Raw genomic sequence first — 19927 nt, 5'->3', positions numbered from 1 at the left:
TGCATTACACACTCTCTTGGAAGCATGGTCTTCATGCCCCTTCTTCCTACCAGCTGGGCAGACTCACTTCCATGTGGTCGGGAACATCCTCCGGGGGGCTGGGTGTGGTCAGGGCAGGTCTCCCCACTTCTCCATCCTCAGCACCTCAACCAGCAGTGCACATCACAGTAGCCCAATGGGGTGATAGACGGCACCCATGAGGGGCCGCAAAGATGAGGCCTCAACTCTCTTTTTCAGACTCTGAGAAGCCAACAATACTCCCCAGAAGGGGTGGCCTTTGCTCACACCATGGGGAACCAGGGAGGCTGCTCCTCCCAGAAGGACCTGGAAGGGCGGTTCCAGAGAGCCCTGGCTCGCGTGTCCAAGTTCTTCAGGTGAGGGCTCTGAGTCTGCCCCTGCCCCTCTCATCCCTCACAGCAGGCCAGGATGCCCCCTTCCTCTCCCCCAGAGAGCACCCAAGACCTCCCCTCAGTTCCCACAAGGCTCCTGAGCGTCCACTTGTCTCTCTCTTTCCTTCTTAGGAGAGCATGCTGAACAGTCCGAGGCTGAGCCCACAGGAGTCCAAGACACGGGGCCACCACAGAGAGCAAGACCTTCTTCGGTCCAGGCCCCTCCTCTCCCAAGAATCTTGTTAATGAGGTTGAAATAAAGGCCGGTGTGCTTTACAATGTTTTGGCTTCATGGTATTTTCTTCATACTCCATATTGGCATCAACTTAAGACTTACTGGGGATGATGTTTTGGTGACTGGGGCGGGGGATGGGGATATCTTGGAGGGGAGAGCAAGTATCTGAGTACTTCAAGTCCTTCATGTTCCCCCTTGAGGCAATGACGCCTGCTCCGTAGGGGGTCTTTGTTGCCATTCGGTTTCCAGTCAACAGTTTTTTTTCCTCACAGCTGGCAGCTCTGACCCCCACACTTCACACAGCCAGGAGGAGAGACTTGCTGGCCTCTCTCCCTGTAGTCCAGCAGCCCCCATAGCTGAGAGATCTTGAGCAGAGTTTCTGAAGAGGTGGGGGGGCACACAAAGAATCTGTGGAGCCTCTAAAGGGGCTTTAGACTTCGTGCTCACAAACAGTACGCAAGCATCCACAGCTCCTCCACACAAGAGAACCACCAAGAGAAAACCTTGTTGCCACTACAAGGTTACTCTCCCTGTGAGGAGGGTTTCTTGGCTTCCGAGGGGGACTGTGAAAGGCATGGGAACAATTTTCCAGGGCCAGGCTGCAAGGGAGATGAAGCACAGCTCATCTCTTACCCTCAGGTGGAGGAGTCGCTGGGCAGTTTACCGAACTGTGAAATGCATATTGGCCGCAGGAGAACATAAGCAAGATACAGAAAAACACAAACACCCCTCCCCTTTTAAATGACACACGCTCCTTCCTGTGTGCTTCAGACTAATGGAGTGAAAACATGCTTGGCCAGGGCCAGCGGTGAGAAACCATTGTCCTTCCTTGCTGAGAGAGGAAAGGTCTTCTCAGAGAGGCAGGCAGTGTACAGACAGACAGCAGCATTTCAAGGCCCAAGGCCCTTTCCTCTATTTCTCAAGGAGAGCCAGGGTGGGAGCCACAGAGAGAATGGTTGGAATTTGTATTGCTTATGTTTTCGTTTCTTTCAAAAATGACCCACAAAAGACTCTCTTTTGGCTCAGAGATTAAACGGGTCCAATCCATGCTGGAGGGGAAGGTGGAGGTGTTCATAGTGGCGGCAGCAGGCAGCTAAGACTCCACAGTGGGGAAACCAGAACTCATGCAGCAGGGACACCGGCCTTGGCATTTTCATTGTTATTCAACCCTGGAACCCAGTCCATGTAACGACACCTGTCCACACTCAAGGCCAGCCCTTCTCTCCTCGGGTAATTGTTTCTGGAAACTTCCTCCTAGACGCCCTGGAGATATGTCTCCCAGTGGATTCCAAATCCAGTCAGACGGACAGTGAAGATTAACCGTCTCCAAGTAGCTAATCCCAGTGTGATCAATGACTTCGACACGATCTTTCTGTGGCATGTCTGAGGGCCTGAGCATCATCCCTCCCCACCAGGCCTCTGTCTACTGACTTGGTCCCTGTGCTGTTAACACCACGGACCTAGAGCAAGCTGGGGAGACAGGGCCTGTTTCATCCCACAGCTTAGGGTCCTATAATTGTTGAAGACAGACAGGAACTCAAGGCAGGAAGTGACGCAGAGGCAGAGAGAAATGTTGCTTACTGCCTAGCTCTCATGGCCTTCTCAGCCTACTGTCTTCTAGAACACAGGGCCACCTGCCCAGGGTCGGCACCACCCCAGTGGGCTGGGTCTTCTCAGCCTACTTTCTTCTAGAACACAGGGCCACCTGCCCAGGGACGGCACCACCCCAGTGGGCTGGGTCCTCCGCCATCAATCTATCATCAACAAAACATGCACACCACTCTGATGGAAGGATTTCCTCCACTGAGGTTTCCTCTTCCCAGATGACCCTAGCTTGTGTCAAGTTGACAAAAAAGTAACTAACACAGGCCCGAGCTCAGCTGGGAAGGTGAGTTCCATGTTATCACTTCCCTGTTCCTAGTCCAACCTCACATGCAGGGCTTAGAAGTTTCAACTCCCAGGAGAAAGGCAGTCTGCCCAGTGGTTATGCCTTCTTAGTTTGTAAACTCCTGCATGTCCCTGTGTATGTATGTGTGTGTGTGTGTGTGTGTGTGTGTGTGTGTGTGTGTGTGTGTGTGTGAGATTAAACAATGAATGTCTGTTGAAATATTTGGTGAAATTTGGTTCCACTCAGTAGCTGCACTAGAAATCCAGAAGCAGAGGTGGAGAACGGCCACTGGACTGAGCCATGAGGAGCCTTCACATCGGCTCCTCTTTCCAGAAGACCCATTCTGAACAATACCTTCCAAGATGACGGTAACCATAGCCATAGAACTACCTGCCCACTGCCCACAAGGTGCTCACTGGTATTTTCAGGACTACATTTTGTTTTCCAAAGGATGTACTCTGCTGCTGATCTCAACTCTTGCTACAATCACCTATCACAGTCCTTCTAGGCCAGCAATTCTCAACCTGTGGGTCGTGATTCCTTTGTGGTTGCATTTCAGATATTCTACATGTCACGTATTTACGATTCATAAGAGTAGTAAAATTAGAGTTATGAAGTGGCAACAGAATAATTTTATGTTGGGGTCACCACAACACAAGGAACTGTATTAAAAGTTTGCAGCATGAGGAAGGTTGGGAACCACTGTTGTATGCTAGGCTTTGGCGGCCCTGTCTCCTGCCTCCCAGTCTACAGAGCCACAGCGTCATGGCTCCACAGAAGACACTTTCCTCTGCCCCTCCCACTCCCACTCACAAGTGACTCCCTGTACTCTCACCAATAACTGCTGTTCTCCTGGCCTGGGATCCAGAACATGGCCCAGTGCAAGTGTGGGCTCTTCTTAGGGCCCAGCACTTGAGGAGTTTGTCCAGGGGTTCCCACAGCTGTGTGGATATGTTCCCCCTAGCTTTCTAAAGGAAAACTCAAAATAAAATTGTATGCATTGAGTATGTGACACAGTGTGAAATGACTGCCTACTATTATCAAGCTAAATAGCACATCACTCACCCCGCAGAGTCACATTCTTCTTCTGTGGTAAAAGCATTTAAGATCTTCCACCACGCACATTTCCAGTACGCCGTGAAGTCTTAAACACATATGTGCAGAACATATGTGTTTGATAGAGATTTAAATTTATAATTTTGTATCATATAGGAACCAAAATAGACAGTGTTGATGTGGGTAAATAAGTTCTATACAGCTAACACAACCTTATGATCTACTTCACACATCACATACAGCACACAGACAATGTATAACTATACATGCTAACAAAGCAGGATCACCAAGGAATACATTATAGTCTTATAATAAAAAATAAGCTTGTGCCCTTAGGCTGTCATTTATATGGGCACCTTCCCACTCGCCATCCCTACCCCACCCCCACTTTGCTGGCACCCACTTCTGTATGCATTCTTTCTCTTGTGAAAGCAGGTAACACATTCTTTTGTTTTGCTGTTCCCATGTTGTTGTAAACAACAGTCAACTCTTAGACCTGCCAAGATTTCTGTCTGTCTGAGGCAAAATGATGTTTCATTTTCTGTGTACATATGTCTATGCACATAGAGAGGAGTGTTTTTTACAGATGCTGTGGACTGAACGTCAGTCTTTACACTTGCTAAGTAAATGCTCTCTCAGTTGGCTCTATTCCCAGACCATTTTCAAGCTGAAAGAAGTGTAACTGTATCTCACTAATTTGCACACCATTTGTGTTTCAGCTCTTTCTGTAGCCCAGGGAAGTCATCAACTTGTTATCCTTCTGGCTTAGCCTCCCAAGTGCCTGTAATTGTAGGGTTTGCCCTCGGATGCAGGTTTATTCCAGATCTATTTATGCACGAGCAGACATTTAGATTATATTCCTGGATCAGGTACTGTAGGTAATGCTTCAGTCATCGTGGCAATACAGACACTGCTTGGAGTGACTGGTCTGAGGTCTGTCGTCTATACTGCCAGTGCAGGTACAGTTAAGAGGCATGGTGGAGCCAGGTGTTGGTGGCACACGCCTTTAATCCCAGCACTCGGGAGGCAGAGCCAGGCAATCTCTGTGAGTTCGAGGCCAGCCTGGGCTACCAAGTGAGCTCCAGGAAAGGCTCAAAGTTACACAGAGAAACCCTGTCTTGAAAAACAAAAAACAAAAAAAAGAGGCACGTTGGTTCTGGGCAAGGGGTAACGTTGCTCCTTGTTGACACTCACTCCCATCTCTCGTAGTAAGCCCAACACAAAAAGGGAGATGACCTCTCCCTGTGAATTTGATTCACATTCTCCAGACGATTATTATTGCCAAGCACCTTTGTCTATATCTGGGGCCATTTGGACATCTCCTTTCTAACAATGCCTACACAGGTCGTTAGTCCATTTGCAAACAGGGATATCTGTGGGTTTCCTTTGCTATTGAGTTCTGTACCTTTTCTATATTTTTGGATATTTATTGCTCCTCCACGCCTACATGAAGACCTGATAAAATGCGCAGTATCTAGAGGGAGAGACACAGCGCTGAGGAGGATTCTGTGCTGGCTAAATGGTTGCCTGAGGGACAGCACAACCTTTTCACCTCAGCTGAAATCACACAATTCTCCAGCCATCAACACTTGCTGCTGCAGTGAAAACACTGTTTAGAGAAACAGGCCTGGAGAGGCAGCTCCTAATGACCAGTCACAGTCAGTGGTGGATCTGGCCCTGGCCCCCATCTCTCTCTAGGCTCACACAGTATTCTCCGTCCATCACATCCATCCTCAGGCCACTTCTGTGATGCTTTCTCTCGTGTGGTTTGGTGGGAGTCAGACACTTAGGAGGATGTGAGGACAATAGATCCGGGTTTTTCTAACAGTGAGTTTGGTGGTCATGTTTGGGAAGATTTGGTGGGTTGGGCTTCCCTTGGTTGTCATGAGTGTTGGGAATGTTTTTGAGATATGTTCTCACTATATCAGCAATGTGGCTGTGGCGGTGTGGATGAGTACAGGCTCGTATGTTTGAAGTTTCAAAGCTCACACCATTCCTGGGGGGTGGAGAAGGCGGCTCTGGCTCTCTCTCCATCCTGGTTGTTGTCTCAATATGTAAGCTTGAAGCACCATGCTCCAGCAACATGCCTGCCTCCCTGCTGCCTGCTGCCTGCCTGCCTGCTGCCTGCTGCCTGCCTGCCTGCCTGCTGTCTGCCTGCCTGCCTGCCTGCTGCCTGCTGCACGCTGCCTGCCTGCCTGCTGCCTGCCTGCCTGCTGCACGCTGCACGCTGCCTGCTGAGGACCATGTCTACCAGCCTGCTACCATGATCCCTGCTATGATGACAAGGACTCAACCTATGAAACTGAAAACAAACACCCAACAAAATGCTTCTTTCTTTCATAAGTTGCCTCTGTCATGATGTCTCCTCAAAGCAACAGAGAAGGAACTAAGACAGTGATGTGAACCTCAGCATGTATCCCATGCTGACCTCAAACTTACAATACCCCAGACTCAGTCTCCTGTAATTGGGGTGGCAGGCATGTGCCAACACTCCCAGTTTATGTGAATCAGTTATACTGTGTGCTTTCTTCCATCTACGCCTGAGAGGAAGCAGCTGTGGAGCAGAGCTGCTAATGGGGACAGTCTGCCACGGGCCCAGTCCCTTGCCACTTGGGGCCGGCAAACACTAATCAAGATACCTGGCTAGATTCTGAGGGGAAATCCCTGCAGCCTCGATGATGCTTTATTTCCAGTAGAACATCCAGGTAAGTCTTACCAGGCTCTTTGGCTGTTGTGAGCATAAAAGAAACTGCCAGTATGTCACTCAATTGAAAATCGTCCAAAGAATCAGAAGAAATAGCAAACAGAAGCGTGAGGCTGAGAGCAACACAGTCTTTAGTTAAACCACACAGAAGAAACACATTGGAGCACGCTGAGAACCCCAGGGGCAAAGTGAAGAAATGAACCAACAAATGAACAAAAAGGAACAAGCCACAATGGAAGAGTTAACCAAGAGTTGGAGCATGCCAGAAATAGAAATGAAAAGGCCGTTTCAAAAAGGAGTAGGAGTACCAAGCCACAGGTCGGGATGGAAACAACATAAAAATCAGATGCCTGTGGCCTGTTAGAAACTATGCTACAAACAGAAATAATTCCAGCTGGAACATACACTGCAGCCGGGTGGCCGGCCCTGAGCACTAGTTCTCATGTTCTTGGAAACAGCATCCAGCAGGGATTGCGGTACTTTAAAACCTTTACCTATGGTGCATCTCCAAATTCTTTCTCCTCCTACTGCAGATCAGAATCGTGCATTGGCTGTGTTGGTATATGCTTGTATCCTCAGCAATAGGGAGGCTGAGGCAGAAGGATTATGAGTTCAAGACCAGCCTGGGTAAGATAGGGTGACACTCTCCACCAGACCTACAACAAAACAAACAGCTGCTTCTGACATCAATGTTCTGGGTCTCAGGTGTCATGACCGCATGGCCAATTATCATGTTCTAACCAGCTTTTCTCCAGCTCTGATACATGCTAGGCCCAGGCATCCTCAAGGTAAGGACCACGGAGAGTTCCTCAGGCATGCTGCCCTTTTTCAAGATTCACAGCTGGGTGTGGCTCTTCTGCCAGATGTGGTTAGTGAAGATTTTCTCCCATTCTGCATGATGTCTCTTCAGTGGATTAGAGGCTCTCTTTGCAGTTGGCCTCATTGGCTAACAAGCACAGGTCTTTTCAGGAACTCCTTGTCTGTGATGATGATTTCTGCCTCTAGCATAGGCAGAGTTTCAGGTCTTACACCAAGACTAGTCATTCGCTTGCCATGGATTCCTCCACAGAGTGAGAGGTGGGAATCGAGCTTCAATCTTCTGCAATTGGAGTGCAGCATTCTAAGTGAATGTCAGACAAACAAATCTTGCATGTCAGACATAGACAAATCTTACATGTTTTCTCTCATTGGAGGATCCTACGTTGAATATAGATCATAAAATCATGGATATGTAAATGACATCCGAGTAGAAGCAAAATGGTCTAGAAAGAACTGAGGGGCTTGTCATAGTAGGAGGAGAACAGAAGGGAGAGGAGGGAGCCGTGGGGGGCTGCTCATATACTTGCATGACAGAGTCTGCATGAACTTCAGTTCTATGTACAGCACATACACACCGGTTATAAAACCAAATGCACAATAGCATGTTGAGTACATCAAAAAGAAAAAGATTTTCAGCTCAAGGCTACAGGGTCTCTGTGATGCAGTTGCTGCCTCTGTGTTTCCCTCTGGAACCTCTTGACTCCCTCCAATTCAGGGAAGAGAAAACTGGAGCTTGGTTACAATCCTGATTGGCCCGGGCCTTAAGTCATGGAGAGCCTTTGGGCCATTTCAGAGACCAGGAAGAGGCTCCCTGTCTGTCCACTGAAATTGTCCCCATGAGGAATGGGGCTGGAAATGAAAAAGTTGACTGTCTTTGCCTTTTAGTAAATAATGATGCTGACAATGCCAAACTCATCCTTTCCCTGAGTCTTATTCCTAACATAATCATCTCCAGAGGGTTCTGAACAGTAGGGAACACCACTTTCAATAAGCCATTTGGTCGCTGGCCTTGGTGTCTCGTGTTGGGTACAAACTCTTGATTAGACTGTATTTTGAGGAGGAAGGAGGAAGGACAGGAAACAGATATACAAGTCAGTGAGGCATCCCACGGTTCAAAGGAGTGAGGGAAATGTATCAAGTGCTTGGGCAGGATGTACTTGTCTGCAGAAGGGGCCGTGGAAAACTGGGCCAGGGACACAGGGAGGGAGTTTCACAGTATGGACAGGAACCCAGCCTTCACAAACACAATGAGATTAAGGGGTTTGCGTGCCTCTACACTAACTCCTTTCCTACACCAGGTGCGCATCGCACTTCTGGGAGAATCTGAATGTCTCTGCACCCTGCTGTGGCTGAGACAGGACCTTCCTGTATGAGGAAACCTGTGTCTTGCTGGAGACCCTCCCCTGCAATGGAAAGGGTGGGATCCTAGCTTGGAGTGTAGGTGGCTGGAGCTTCCTTCCTTCCCCATGATGAGCAAACTCAAGAACACGTGGAGTCTTTTCCCTCCAGTGTGACAGATCGTTGCCCATAAAGGCCAGTGACCCAGGTCCCTGGATGCCATTGTTGCATCAAATGAATATAGATCTAGGCTGGCTGTGGCCCATACCAGCAGGATATGTTGAAGTCACAGAGTCTGAGGGATCACAAATATAGTCCTGGACCCACTGTATCCACATAAAGCTCCCAGTTAACACTTGGTGAAAGACAGCAAATGTCACGACCGGCCATGAAGGATCCCCTGAAGAGGGCTGGCTCTGCTGAAAACATTCTATTTCTATTCATCCTTTTACTCTCCCTCACTCTCCCTCTTCGCATCAATCCCTTTCCTCTCCATATCTTTGTTTCAAGACAGGGCCTTGAGCCCAGGCCGGCGTGGACATCACTATCATGTTCCTGAGCTTCTGACCCTCCTGCCACCACCTGCTGAGTCCTGGGATTATAGATGTTTGTGACCACAGTCTCTGCCTCTCTCACAGCAGCAAGCCTAGCTGTCTCCACTCCAGTCCCACCAAGAGATGCACAGCCCATGCCTCAATTCCTCCGGGTGCTCAAGGACCACTTGCCCCTATTTTCTCCTTCCCAACAGACAACTCAGAAGCAAGAGATCAACAGTGTCACAGACATGACTCGCCGATGGTGACCAGGTTCTGTTTGCTGCTCCCAGCCCTACTTTCCAAAGCTAAGCAGACTTCAGTGGTTTGGCTTTATAATATTGTGGTTCCTCCCATCTCCTGTGTATATGGTTTGTGTGTTTTGGTGAGGGTCATAGTAAGTGACTCTGAGACATCAAGGATACATAGTACTGCTTTCACCTATTTCATTAGAGGCTGTCTCCATCAAGGACTGTGACCATGGTGTGCCCAGCAAGGGGGCTGTGGGGGGAAGGATGTGGAGCTGGGAGAAGGAGTCATAATGTCCCAGAAACCACAGTTAGGCCTTAGAGGGGAGTGATACCTCATATTCTGACAGCAACAGTACTCCAACCCAAGAGAGTTCCATCACCAAAAGGCATCATTCGTCACCTCTGGTTGTTTATGTCACAATGTGTCACCCTGTCTGCTTCTGCCTGTGAGGAGAATTCAGTAAAATCACAACAGATCATGATCCCCATCTGTGTCCAGGTGCTGAGAAAATACACAGCATCTGTGATACTGGCACAAAGGTCGTTGGATCCTGCCTAAGGCTGGGATTAGGGATTCTGGCTCCCTGGGGACTGGGAGTCATGCCAAATGAATCTGTTGGGCTCACAGGACCTCCAACACTTCAGCATGCCGCTCCCCGTGATGCATTGGGCTCTGGAATGAAGCCACGGGAGCTCCACTTGGTCTCATATTTTCCATTTTTATCATAGTTTCCAATGCAACCCCTCAAATCCTGCAAAAACCATAGGGAATAACATTGAAGCCCCCACTGTTTACGTGATACTGTCTTGCTGTGACTGCTTCTGCTTTCCCGCCACGAATTGTCACTTAAGTATCGGGGAGGCATTCAGTGTTCTCCAATCTATATTCAGTCCCTTCCTTCCTTCCTTGACAGGGTCCCCCCACCAGCCGTGTTGACTCCATATTCCAAGAAAGTGCAGCAACATGCTCGGTAAGCACACTTCTAGAACAGCCTCCAGTGACAACCTCCTTACAGGCACTCGCGTCCCAACCCAGTGCCATGCTTCTAGCCAACAGAATTTGAAAAACATAACATTATGTCACTTCTGCCCAAGGGCAGGCAAACATTCACCCTCCAGTGCTAACAGCACATGTTCCCGTAGAGATGGACAGCTGGTAAGGAGATGGTGGCAGCAACATGTCTCACAGACAGAAACAGGCTAAGACCCACATGCTGAGCCCATTAGGAACCGGGTCCTGCCAACCACTGGTTCACCTTCAGTCAAGCCTGTGAGATAGACCACAGTTCCCGGGAGTCTGACACCTTGATTGCAACTAGGCGTCAGAAAGGCTGAGAAGTGGAGGGCCCAGAGAAGTCATGCAGAATCCCTGATCCATCACACTCTGGGACGAAACTGCATATTCCGTTAAGTTGATATATTTGGTGTGATTTTCTACATATCTGTCACTAATGTTGAAGACAACAGGACTACCTGGGGGCTGGGACTGTGGCAAGTGACAGAAGGCCTGAATCAAACCAGGAGAGTTTCTTGTGACCCAGGAGGAACAGGGTGTGCACACCTTTAGTCAGACTCAGGGTCAGGTCCCAGCTTGGGTGTGAGTCATCTGTGTGACTTTGAACAAATCACTTGATGCCCCTGGACTGAGGCAGTGCTTCAGTGAACTTGACTGACACTGACCTTGCAAGATTGGTTCAAATATGCACCAATTGAAGGAGCTGATGTGATATATCTGGGATCTTCCAGGCACTTAGGAAATAGTAGGCTCCACTATTAAGGTAGGTGACTGGTACCCACCATCCACTACTCAGGAATTCTCCCACTGACTCGGGATGCTTCTGGTACAGAAAAAGTAAGTGTGGGCAAATGATCTCTCTAGGGTTGGGGATTTAGCTCAGTGGTAGAGCGCTTGCCTAGCAAGCACAAGGCCCTGGGTTCCGTCCTCAGCACCGGGAGGGAAAAAAGTTCTCTCCAACAGGTAGCACAAAAGCCTTTGTTCTCCTGGAAGGGAGGCAGATCAGACAGGATACATTTGTCAGCAATTCTACTGTGAGGAAGAGACAAGGAGCCTTATCAGAACACAGAATGAGGCCATACGGCTTGGACAGGGGACCAGATAGTCTCCTTCCGCAGCCTCCATGCCCCTTGCCTCTCCTCCCTCTCATTCCCCCATGATCTCCCCAGCCTCCTTGACTTCCTGTCTCAGGGTCCTAACCCCATAATTCTGCCTCTTGTCATGCATTTCATATGAGCTAGGAACCCCGCCCTTCCTTCTGCAGCCAGGATAGTGAACCCATTAGGTACTGTCATGTCTGAGTTATATGGCTCCTTCTAGGTTCCCCAGGACACAGAGCATATGATCTGGGCACTGTGTTTTGGGTAGACACGCAGATGGGCATTACTTTGTCCTTTCCCTCATGACCTAGAGATGGTTCATTAAGAAAGCCCAACATTTACATGGCGGGATACATTGACAAGCAGGCTTGTGGAGGCTTCTCTATCCACCAGGCATTTCCAAATGAAGTGATTCTGTAAGAGACTTTGCCTTTCACTCCACACATATTGCATCTATCCTGCAACCTTGGGATTCTCCATGGTGGTCTCGAGTTTGCCTTCACTCAACAAAGGGCTCCTCCGGGTCTCCCCTCCCTTGGGGCCTTTGCACTCATAGTTCCTTCTGGACCCACCATTCTCCTACAAGGTCTTTCATGTGCTTTCTGGGTCTTTGATGCCCAAATTAACTACAGGCCAATTCTCAGCACATAGCACAAAAGCCATTGTTCTGCCGGAAGGGGAGCAGATCACAATGGATACTTGGCAAGGAATTCCGGGGTGGATAGAGGAGCGTTATCAAAAGCAGAATGAGGCCATGATGCTGATACAGTGGGCAAAACGTTTCTCTATCTCCCCCTGGAAGCCTCTCTTCTTCCCTCCCTTCCCTTGCTGCTTGCTCTCCCACTCCTTCCCAATCCCGTGCCCACCCCCTTCTTTCTTCCCACAGCACCCCAGATTTGAGGACATTTTCTGCTTCTGCTCTGCGTGTGAGTGCACGCAAATGTGTGCAGGCCCACGCACAGACAATGTACTCTTCTCCACCATAGCTTTTGCTCACTGAACTGTGACCTCTGGTAGGGACACTCCCATAATTGCCCATATTCAGACTCCACTCCAGGGAAGAGCTTTGCTTGCTGATTTGGGAACAAGCAGTCCCTGTCTTGGGGTACCTTGCACTGACCAAATGAGGTGGTAATTATGCATCCACTGAACTCTGCAGCTCCTAGATTCTTCCCTGGATTAATGGTGCACATTCTCCCTTTTACCGCCCCAACACAAAGCCCAGACTCCCGCAGAGTAGATGCTGGACACTTTGAGTGTGCACGTGGAGAGCAAATTCTTATACGGCCTTTGAGCATTCTAGAAATGAATCTGGGCTGACCAAATGGGGAGAGGGGGGGAGATTGTCACTGCTGCTTTAGAGGAATAGGCCCAAGGAATGAGGTTCCAAAGCTTCCCGTTCCTTTCAGGCCTTTAGGACACTGCCACCCTCGACCTATAAGATGGCTAAGGAGGGGTATGACTGGACACAGCAAAATCCCAATAGGCAATGAGGGGATGAATGGAGTGGGGCCTCATAATAAGCAGCCCCCATCTCTCTATCCCTGCCCAGCACACAGAAAAAGTCTCAGAATCCTCATTCCCCACCCAGCAGAGCCCGATGTCCCAACCCCTTCCTGGTTGACTTGGAAGAAGGTCACTGCTTTTTGTGCCATACCCGGGGAAAGAACCCTCCTGGATTCTCCTTTTGATGATGGTTGCATCATACAGTTCCTTAGTTTAGGGACTCTGTCAGTTTCTAGGAGTCATGATTCATATATGGCAATGCTTGTCACAATCAAGGTGTGCTCATTTGACTCTCTTGTCAGTGACACCTTCCGTCTCTGTGACCTTGAACAAGCTGGTATGGTTTCCAGAGTTGCCATTCCCTATTATGTCCACAGTGAAATCTTTCATTCAGAGATCTCTGACATTCTGCACACCTGCACATTCTCTGATCTCAAAACTTAGGGGTCTAGGACACTGCAGCCCAGCTGCAAGGTTCCTGAGGCCACTGCTGTCATGAGGGTCTCTCTCTGGTGGTCCTTCCTCTGTGAGTCCATATGCTAAGACACTATCTGTCCCCCTGACCTGCTCCTCACATCATGCCAAAAATGGTCAGTTTCCGAAGCTCAGAGCTACAGTGTGGGTGGACTGAGCAGCACTGTCCAGACCAGGGCCTTAGGATATCATCACCCCTGAAGTCACAAGACAGACCTCACAAACTCCACACTGTCCCTGATCATGCCCTGCAATTTCTCACGGGCCAAACACTGCAGCAGCTAGTTGTGGACCAAGTACCCTCCTTCTGAACACCCAGAGCCTCAGAGATCAGTGTGTTTATGAGGCATGAGGCTGTGCCCTGCTGCCTACTGGTAGCTGTGTTTAAATTCCACAGACACTCCGTAGAGAAAAAGGTAGCTGCCTGCCTGCAGTTTCAAAGTCATTGTATCTGTCTGGTCTTGTTCCTACAGAGTTCTTCCTTCTCCTCTTCCCCACTGAACCTTATCCTCACCCATACCAGAGAGATACTCCTCTGGACAACGTCCCTGACTCCATGACAGTCGCCAAGGCTGGAGAGTTTCCTGACGGCTAGCAATCCCATGGTCCCTGATCGTCTTCCATCCCTCTCTGCTGTCCTTGTGACTTTTCTGATCTCACCCAGCACAGGTCCTGGAGGCCAGCTCTGAGTACTGCCTGCCTGGGATGACCAACCCGCCCTGGGACTTAGGTGTACCTAGGAGGCATTTTCTCAAAGCCCCTCAATATGTCGCCCATCAGACTGGCAAAGTTTAATCAGGTAACAATTGCACAAAGAAGGTTGAAGACAATGAATAGCAACCTGGGCTTCACAGATGCACAAGTCCTCCTTGGAGATAGACTCGCCAACGGTGGTTTAAATGTACATTTAGCATGGCCTCCAAACTCTGTTTCCCTATTTCTCTTCTAGGGAAATGATCTCTGGAACAAGGGTACTTAAGAAGCACATGAACAGTTGAAAACTGTAAAGAGCCGGGACAAGTCTTTACATCTGGACATAAAGAAGGCTGGCACAAAGCATGTTACAGACACCATGCCATGGTGCATAGCTTTCTACGAGATACGTCAATTCACCTAGCCCTCAAGGACAATGATAAAAACCAAATGTTTTACTCTGTGCAATATGAGCCTATTTTTATGTCAAGAAAAACAAAACTGTGTGTATCAATGGGGGCACAAGGATGTATGTAAATGCACGTTTGCAGGAGTCTTCAAGACACATACCTACTGATAGTACGAGGGCTGGTAAGGTGGAAGTTACATGGAGGGACTATTCTTACTCTGACACTGCTCTGATAGTCTTTGGTGAGAATATACACATGGATGATGTATGTAAGCAAGCAAGATTTAAAACAGGAGACACTGCCGTGTGTCCTAAGAAAGGGATCTGTTATCGCTGGAACAATCAAAGAGCTTCCCACTCTTTAAGAGACTAGGAGAAGATACTGGAAGGCACCTGTGTACGTAGTGCTTCCCACAAATAATTACCTGTAATTTATCCAGGGGGGACTAGGGCTGACCAGATCCTACTGACCTGCCTTCTGTGTAACAGACAGGCCAACTGAAAATGTCAACACACGCTCTCTCTCTTCCCTATGCCCTTGTCCATCTCTGCACCTGATAAAGCCGAGGCCGCCATGAAAAACACTCTCTTCTTCTCATATGTAATGCTTCCATTCGGTGAAATTTCAGACATACAGTAAGCACTTCTTGATATGAATCAATCCCACGATGGGAGACTCTTTAACATGGCCAACCACCTCCTACCCGCTCGCACCCCTGAAGAACTATGGTACACTTCAAAGCAGGTGCATGTTGACAGCTTTTGTTTTCCAAGCGGTTTCAAAGGAGAAACTAAATGTCCATGCTGGTCAGGATTATCATCCTCACCCTGTGCCCGTTTCTCAAGTAGGAAGCTGCCTGTTTATCCATATGAACCCCAGATTCATTTTTCAGAGAAACCCCAAGATGGCCACATTATTTTGCTTTGTAGACTGACATAAGAAAATACCAGAGACAAGATGATTGGAACATCAGATATTTATTTTTTCATGGTCCTGCAGACTAGCCAGTCAAAGATTAAAGTGTTTCCCAGCTTGGTTTCTGCCCAGAGTTTCATGCTTGGCTGCCTTCTCTCCAAGTCGTCACATGGTATCTCCATCAGGCATTCAGGCACATTTAAAGCAAGTCCTCTGGGGTGTCTTCACACGAGGACACCCTCTTAAGTCAGCTTCCCACCCAAGGCTAACTTCCTCCTTAATTCCACACTAAAGGCTCCAATCCCAGTCAGCTCTGGGGTAGGACTTCAACAACGACCAAAAAGTTGTGAGGGGTACAGTCCAGACCAAGGCAGACAGAAGAGTGTCCTGTGGCTGACACTGACCTGCTCGTTCTGATCCATGCTGTCAAATGACAGACACATGTATATTGCCTTGAGACAGTGTCAGATACTCCTGCCCCGCATCCTGCCTAAGCAGTCAACTGGCCCGCTCCAGTGCTGGTGAGGGAGTGGGTTCCCAGCCCTCCCAACAGCTGTCAGTCAATCCAGCATCACTGCAGATGTCAAAACCTCCCAACCAGGCCTAGGCACATCCTAAAGCAACTTACAGGACAAAATCTTTCATGGTCCCTTAGCTTAGGCCTGAACCCTGGCTCCTGGGAAACCTCATTCAGAAGCAGAATCATAATGGGCTCAGGGCCTCTGCCTGAGACAGTTCTCCTGTCTCCTTCTGCCCCCAGGTGGTAGCTCAGGAGAGCAACAAGTGCAGGCAAGGAAACCAGGAGTTCTATTATGGACTCAGGATCAAAAAGCTGGCCTTCTCCTTATTAGCATAGGGGTCTTTGCTGGAGTATGGAAGAAGCCCCTGCTTATCATCCACCTTCCTTACATGAAGAAGGAAGTTGGCAAACTGACACATAGTTATGAGGCCTTTGTTTCTATTCCTCACCAGTGAGGTCAGCGAATTAACCCAGATTTTTACTTACATGTATATGCACATACGAACCCCATATTGTATTCACACAGCTAGGTATAAATAGAAATGAGAAGAATCACTGCACTCTTCATGGGCTCACATGGCACTAACTCTAAGTTCCCATGGAGCACTGTGAGGGGAAACGTCTTTGAATGCATGGCCAAGGAAAGGCAGACAGTGAGGACAAAGAAACCTATTCATTTCTGGGAGGGTGCGTGGCACGTGACCGTTCTGAGCTTTAGTCAACATGTACCTGGCAATTCCTATAATTCTACTGGGGAGCTCGGATAAATCATGCAAAGGCACACATGAAAACTGTGGGCTCTTTTACCTCTGATTGGCACAGGGACCACCGATACCCTACTCTTAGGGCCCGACACAGGGGTGAAACACCTGCTTGCACATCTCCAGGGTTCCTAATCATGACCTCAGGTAACAGAGATGGCTTGTGTGGAGAAAAAGACTTTGTCCGACAAATTTCACCTACAGTGTTTGCTCCGTGGCAACCCCACCCCCAGTGCCTTCCCATAACGTCTCTCCCAGCCGGGGTCCACCTCGAACTCTGGAGTGATGTCCGTGGAGACAGTACAGAGGTAATGGCTGAAGGCCAACAGTAGCTCTATACAGCATATGTACACAAAGGCCTAAGAGACTCTTCTCTGTTTACCTCCACACTTAGAAGCTACAGAGGCACATCAGTAGCCACCCGTACCTCACAAATGCCACCTCTTCATCACAAGCATCACTCGGGATTTCACAAGTCAATGTGTGAAAACGGATCAAGAGGTTATATGATGACAGTGTCTGCTTGGAGCAGAGTATAAAACACCCCCTCTTGAGTGAAAAGAAAGCATTTCTCAGGACTCAGGAAAAAATGGAAAAAACCACAGGAGTGCACACCATGACCAGGAGAGTCCACCGAAGGAAAGGATCAAATACTGTCACCTCAAATGAGGTATGGCTAAAATATCAGCATGTTTTCTTCTCAAAGTGAGGCCCCTGAGTGCTTGCTTCTCTGCTCAGGAAGCTGAACCGTGGCTTGAGCCGACTGGGCCCAGAGGGAAGTTGAAGAACAGAAGGAGACAGAGAGAATGACCAAGCACATGAGGACGAAGAGAAGGGAGGGATGGAGGGAGGGAGGGAGGAATAAGGAGCAGAGAAAGCGACGTGGGAACAGAAGGGAGGAGGGAGATTGGAGATGGGGGAGGGAGAGGCATAGGAACAGAGAAGTCCCATATCAGCAATGTATCCCCTGCTTGGGCTGGACGTCCTGGACCGAAGCAGGGAGGGACCAAGGACATGGGCAGAGTGGGCAGGCGCTGTGCAGGGGCGTGCTTCGCGTTTGCACTAGCCACGTGAGCAGCTCAGCAGATCTCGATAAAGTCCTGGACGGGGTGTCGTTTGGGCCATTCCACACGCTCTTGGAAGGAAGTCCTGACTCGCTCCGGCTGGAACACACCCTGCTGGAAGGATGGTCTTCATGCCGTTCTTCCCACCTCCTGGGCAGGTGAGTTTCACTTCCATGTGGTCGGGAACATCCCCCGGGGGGCTGGGTGTGGTCAGGGCAGGTCTCCCCACTTCTCCATCCTCAGCACCTCAACCAGCAGTGCACATCACAGTAGCCAAATGGGGTGATAGACGGCACCCATGAGGGTCGCAAAGATGAGGCCTCAACTCTCTTTTTCAGACTCTGAGAAGCCAACAATACTCCCCGGAAAGTGTGGCCTTTGCTCACACCATGGGGAACGTATTCTGTGACCCAAGAGGAACCAGGGAGGCTGCTCCTCCCAGAAGGACCTGGAAGGGGCGGTTCCAGAGAGCCCTGGCTCGCGTGTCCAAGTTCTTCAGGTGAGGGCTCTGAGTCTGCCCCTGCCCCTCTCATCCCTCACAGCAGGTCAGGATGCCCCCTCCTCTCCCCCAGAGAGCACCCCAGACCTTCCCTCAGTTCCCACAGGGCTCCTGAGCGTCCACTTGTCTCTCTTTTTCCTTCCTAGGAGAGGACGCCGCTCATTCCGTGGCTGAATCCACAGGAGTCCAAGACATGGGGCCACCACAGAGAGCAAGACCTTCTTCTGTCCAGGCCCCTCCTCTCCCAAGGATCTTGGTAATGAGGTTGAAATAAAGGCCGGTGTGCTTTACAATGTTTTGGCTTCGTGGCATTTTCTTCACTTTCATATGGACACCCACCTCGGATGAGATGCTCTGGGTGTCCGACTTGCTGGCCCCAGGGGTGGGGTGGCGTGAGTGGCAGGAACTAGTGTCTTTCTGAGTCCTGCTGAGCCATCCACTCACCTTCCAAAGGTGCTTGCTGCTTGGTGGTGCTGGTGGAGTCCTTGTTCAATGTGCAGTGAGTTTCCCACAGCTCTCAACTCCTACCCCAAGGGGCACTTGCACGCACCAAAAATCCCAGAGGAGGGAATAGCATGTCTCTCTACTGGCTTTCATTGCCAACAATCCTTATATGGAGAAATCCTTTGCCTCGTTTATGAATGGGTAGTGGAGGAGTAGATGAGGGGTTACATGGAGGAGGGTGCTTAATGGGGGCTGGCGATTGTAGGGAGACTCTCTCCATCCTGCAAAAGGGCTTTCAACTTCGGTGCTCACAAAGAGTTCCCAGACAACCCACTGCTCATCAAAACAGACACCCTCCAAGGGACAACCTTCTCTCTAACTACATATGGCTCTTCTTCCCATGTGGGCCTTTCTTGCCTTTCCTTGGTGACCTTGAAAGGTAATGAAACATAGTTTGCTCAGGGCAAGGCTCCAATGGAAGATGGAGCACAGCTGAACCATTAATCTAACATGGAGAGGCCTTGTTAGAAATGGCAACATTTGAACTGGAGATATGGCTCAGTGGTTGAGGCCCTGCTGCTACTGTAGAGGACCTGGGATCGATTCCCACCACCCACACCATGGCTCACAACCGAGTATAACTCCAGTTCTAAGAGATCTAGCTGGCCCACTTTTTTTACCTCTATGGGCACCTGGCACCCACATGGTACACAGGTGTGTGCAAAACAACCATGCACACAACATAAGAATAAATAAAATCAAAGAAATTGGCAACACCAGGTATCAGAGACAGAGGCAACAACACCCTGGACTTCAGAAACAACACAGATTTGAACATCATGGGGGACCCTCAAAATACTTTCTTTTCTGTCTAAATGGGGACCCAGATCCCACAGTGCCTCCCAGAGTGGAGCTCAGCCTTGTAGAAACTGGGAAATTATTGTCTCCACTTGCTGATGGGAGCAGCACTCTGGGGGGGTCCCTCCTTCTGTAGGCTCATCCTTCTCCATTCTGCCACATCTGGCTTTCTCATGCACTTTCCCATCTAGGTGGAAACAAGTCTTGGTACATCTGTTGAATTCTGTACCAATATTGCTCCTGCACCTCTTCCCAAACAAGAAAAATTAATTTAGGTGGGCTGATCTTGGCATTTGGATACCGGGACATTTTAAGAAGTAAGCAAGAGGGGGGCTGGAGAGATGGCTCAGAGGTTAAGAGCAGTGGCTGCTCTTCCAGAGGTCCTGAGTTCAATTCCCAGCAACCACATGGTGGCTCACAAAAATAATGAGATCTGGTGCCCTCTTCTGGCCTGC

At 49.3% G+C, this 19927-nt stretch overlaps 1 protein-coding gene and 2 long non-coding RNA genes across 4 annotated transcripts in view; 2 read left to right on the top strand and 1 right to left on the bottom strand.

Moving 5' to 3' along the window:
* The window catches only part of LOC102918306 (doublesex- and mab-3-related transcription factor C1), a 31282-nt gene that overhangs the window by 7484 nt on the left and 3871 nt on the right, over positions 1–19927 (bottom strand). The window lies entirely within an intron of this gene.
* On the top strand, positions 9–670 carry LOC121825701 (uncharacterized). Its single transcript, XR_006068072.2, has 2 exons — positions 9–374; positions 522–670. It is a non-coding gene; the product is annotated as an uncharacterized LOC121825701 (long non-coding RNA).
* On the top strand, positions 17672–18465 carry LOC143270963 (uncharacterized). The gene is made up of 3 exons (XR_013048157.1): positions 17672–17829; positions 18010–18170; positions 18317–18465. It is a non-coding gene; the product is annotated as an uncharacterized LOC143270963 (long non-coding RNA).

This window comes from Peromyscus maniculatus, chromosome X, assembly GCF_049852395.1.
Source record: "Peromyscus maniculatus bairdii isolate BWxNUB_F1_BW_parent chromosome X, HU_Pman_BW_mat_3.1, whole genome shotgun sequence".
NCBI classification, from domain to species: Eukaryota; Metazoa; Chordata; class Mammalia; order Rodentia; family Cricetidae; genus Peromyscus; species Peromyscus maniculatus.
Note: the sequence above shows the minus strand (reverse complement) of the source record. Positions and strands in the feature narration are given on the sequence as shown.